The 4,319-nt window shown below is 37.1% G+C and overlaps 1 non-coding gene across 1 annotated transcript; it reads right to left on the reverse strand.

Moving 5' to 3' along the window:
• Nucleotides 1-1,633: 1,633 nt before the first annotated feature.
• On the reverse strand, nt 1,634-1,740 carry LOC145641085 (small nucleolar RNA R71). Its single transcript, XR_014115153.1, has one exon. It is a non-coding gene; the product is annotated as a small nucleolar RNA R71 (small nucleolar RNA).
• Between the last annotated feature and the right edge of the window lie 2,579 nt (nt 1,741-4,319).

The raw sequence follows: 4,319 nt of genomic DNA on the forward strand, positions 1-4,319 counted from the left end.
GGTGTTGATGAGAGCTTATGATGCGTGGATGGTGATGTTGATGAAGAAATGAGAGCAGTGAATTGGAGGAAGGAAGAATCGGGTTTATGAGGGAATTGGGGATATTTATGGGTTTTATTTTCTTTTAATTTTATTTATTTATTTTTTCTTTTTCCTTTCCTTTTTCTTTTGTTTATTTTATTTTATTTTCTATTTTACTTCTCTTTTCTCTTATTTTTTTTAGCTTGTAGTATATATACCCCCTTTGGGGTTATTTTAAAAGGGAGATTCACTTAACATTAATTTACCCTAGATTAGTTTTAGATTAGTTTAGCTCTTTTATTTTCTCTCTCTTAGGGTTAGATTAGTTTAGAGAGAGAAAGCTTGGAATTTTCATGGAGTTTTTGGGATTTTGAAGAAACATTTTGTGGATTTTTCCTCTCATAAATTCAATGAGTTTTCCTAACTTTCTCTCACATTTATTGCTTTCATTTATTATTGTTTTTGCTTATTTCTTTGTTTATTTGAGTAGATTAATTAGTTTAGTTGTTTATTCTTGCTTTTATTATTATTTTACCTTGTTTTCCTTGTTTTTGTTCACCATGTTAGTTTAGGTTTTGTTCTAGGGAAATGGATGAAGGTTATGTTAATTAATTTAATGATTGATTGTGGTTAGTATGAAATTGTTTCTTGATTATTGTGTATGGATGATGCTTTTATGGATTAGAATCTTTCTAGCTAATTGATTATATGCTTTTAATTGTGTTTTCAATCAATTGTGCGAAAGTGAGTTGTTTGAGAGCCCTAATGTGTTAATCGTGTTAATCGTCCTAATTGAGGTCATTTTCATCTAATTGTTTGATGTTGTTGAATGCATTGATGTAATTGGAATCCACTCTCCCTAGTTTTAGTTATTTGCTCTTAGTAGTGTTTAATTGAACCTCTCTTTACCTCACAAGCTTTTCTAGTAGTCTAATTAGCATAGATTGATACACATAGTCCTTTTGGGTTCGACCTTTTACCTACCCCTATACTCGTATTAGGGTAGTTTAGGTTTTATAAATTGTTAATTGATTAGGGTTAGTAGACTAACGACACTACTTAAACCTTCGATCAAATTTTGGCGCCGTTGCCGGGGAAGCGGCTTGTTTAGCATTTATTTTTGCTATTGTTAGAGTCATTTTATTTGCTTTCTTTTTATTATTTTGCCTTTTTTTAATCCTACTTGTCATTGCTAATCGTGTGCTTAGCTTTGTTGTATTCAAAGAGAGATATGGCAAGACAAGAGGATGACCTTCTTTTTAGGGAGTTTGGAAATCCGGAAGTCTATGAGCTCACGAGTGGTATACTTCTCCCAACCACCGAGTCTAATTTCACAATCCATCCACAATATGCTAGGATGGTACAAGTTGAGCAATTTTCCGGAAGTGCAAGTGAAGACCCCATTGAACATTTGGACCGATTCCTTGAGTTGTGTGCAATGATGCAAACAAATGAAGTGAGCCAAGATTACATTCGTATGCATCTTTTTCGGCAATCTCTCACCGGAAGAGCAAAGAAATGGCTCAAGCTTTTGAAGCCCAACTCTCTCACCACATGGAAAGATGTTGCGAAGGCCTTTCTCAAGAGGTTCATTTCCGATGAGCAAACCGCAAAAATGAGGAGGAAGATAGCTTCTTTTGAGCAAGAACCGGATGAAACTCTTGGGGAAGCATGGGAAAGGTTTAAGGATATGATTAGAGCATGTCCTAACCATGGATTCAACCATAATTTGCTCATGAGATTCTTTTATGATGGCTTAGAGCCAATTTCAAGAACCAATCTAGATGCGGGTGCCGGTGGCCAATTGATTAAGATCCCTCAAAGCCAAGTTGAAGCTATAATTAAAGAGGTGGCTACTAGCTAATCTTGGGGAGGTCAAAGAAGGTCCCAAGGAAAGAAAGGTGATCTTTATGAGTTGGAGAAAGTCGGTCAACTTAAGCACATAGTTTAACTCTTGAATGAAGGTCTTTCCAAGTTGAACTCAAGTGTTGGTTTGGGTTCAAAACTGTCACAAATCATTGATTTCTCATGTGCTTGTAGTGGTGGGACGGACCATGATGCATCGTATTGTAGAGAGTTCAATCCCAAGCAAGGCGAGGCTTTGACTTTGAGGGAAGGAGAGTTTGTAACCGAAGCTCATTCTCAACAACTTCAACAACCTCCAAAACAAGAAAACTCCTACCTCCAAGATGAACCTCTTTTCAATCCTCTAACCGAAAATTTTTCTTACCCTTCCATCCAAATGGGGAACTTTCAAGGTTAACATCATGACCAAAATCCTCAAGTGTATGAAGAACAATCCCCACCCGACCACACACAAACCCAAATTCTTCAACAACGTCAAATTCTCACTCAACAATTCCAAGAGATCAAATCTCACAATGAAGTTGTTGACTCCCAACTAGCCAACATTTCTTCTCTCCATTTAACCGCAAAACTCCCCTTACAATCATCTACTAACCCTTCATATGCTTATCATCTCGAAACTTGCAAGGAGGATGAAAGTAAGGAAGAAAATGTTGTGGAGGATGTGGTTGAGAAGAAGGTTCAAGAACAAAATGAGGAGCCATTAGATTTTAGTGAACCAAACAAGTTTGAAGGCCTGGTTCCCTTCCCTTGTAGGCTAGTTGAGAATCTTGTTTTGAAGAGCCCTATGGCGGTGTGCGTATGTAGAGTTGATGTGGTCGATGGTGTGATGGATAATGAGAGCTTACCTCCATGTGATGGTAAGGTGACAATGAGGTATGATGACTTTCTTGAAGTTTCTGCTTGGTTTGAAGGCTCTCTTGAGGAAGGTGAGGTTGCCCTTCCTAATATAGAGGATTCCAAGCTTCATCGCCCTTTTAAAAGAAACGACAAGAAGAAGAGAAAAAGAAAAGATGAGCCACCATTGGCTCTTGATTCATTCCCTCCTTTCCCTTGTGGTGATTTGAGACCTCAAGGAATGCTAGTTCTCAAGCTTGGGGGCATCTATGATTCAATCCTCAAGTTGATGAGGGTGATGTTCTTTATTCCACCTTGAAGGAGGTGAAGGGTCAAGCTAGAGACAATAAACAAGCACTTCCCGGGAGGCAACCCAGAGGATTTCTACCCCTTTTTCTCCCCTCCTTTCTTTTTCTTTTTTGTTTTCTTTCTTTGTTTTCTTTTAATGTTTTCTTTTATGTCTTGTCTTGCCTTTTAGGTTGCATTTTGGAAGCTTGGAGCGGAGTGACATTTGGTGAACTCGATTTTATGCTCCTTTATTCTTTTAAGACAACCTCTCGGTGAGACCTTTCTTGTTTTCACTCTCTTAATTTTTCTTTGAGTGCTTAGTTTAAGGTTAGTTTAGGAAGAAGTTGAATGGCTCGAGGTTGTTTGCATTGGTTCTAAGGAACCTGGGATCGTTGATGTTGTTATCAACGGTCATTTGTATGACGATTGGGATTTACTTGAATTACTTGCCTCATTTGTGAACCTTTTTGACTTCTTCCTCTTGCTTTTGTGTTGTTTTTTTTTTTTTTTTTTTTTCCCTTTTGTGTGACAAACATGACTATGACAAGTTGCAATGATTTTGATTTAGAATTGCTCATTCATTTGGATTTGTGTGCCTTTCATGATAATGTGTCTTTGAATGCTTATCTTCCTAGTTGATGAGGGTTTACACGGTTTGAGAGTGCTTAGGGTTGAATTAGACACATTGTAAGCTAAGGTAGCCCGGTTTAGAACTTTTGAGGACGTTTGAACCCCTAGTTCACGGGAAAGTGGTAAGATGGTGTTGCTCTCTATGGTGAATAGGATTCCCTTGGTTGGTATTTGCTTATTTCTTATCCCTTGTGAGCGTCATTTGTTGTAGCTTTCATCATTCTTGTGAGCGGCATTTAGGATCCTTAACTATGCATAACTTAATCCTTGTGTAGTCCTCTAGCTCCCAAGATCGTGACCAAGCATCTCTAGGGGAGGAAAAGGGCACCACTTTTCTCATTTTTCTTTATCTTCTTTTTGTTTTCTTACTTGTTTTGTTTTTATTTCGCATTTGCTCCTCTTGCCAACCCTTTGAGCCTGTTCCCTTTCTTGATTATGAGCCACATTACAAGCCTTATGACCTTTCGTTTCCCTAACCCTTAGTTTGTGAAGTATTTTGGTTTAAGAGTTTGTTTTGTGTTGTAATAAAATGAGAAAGTATTATGCTTTTTGTACCAAGCAAGAAAAGTAAATTGTATATATTGTGTGAAATAAAGCAAATGTTAAGAAAAAGTCGTCTAAAGTTAAAAAAAAAGGCAAGGACAACAAATAAAATATATAAAAAAAAAAATATTTAA

This window comes from Chenopodium album, chromosome 7 (assembly GCF_948465745.1).
Source record: "Chenopodium album chromosome 7, dcCheAlbu1.1, whole genome shotgun sequence".
NCBI lineage: Eukaryota > Viridiplantae > Streptophyta > Magnoliopsida > Caryophyllales > Amaranthaceae > Chenopodium > Chenopodium album.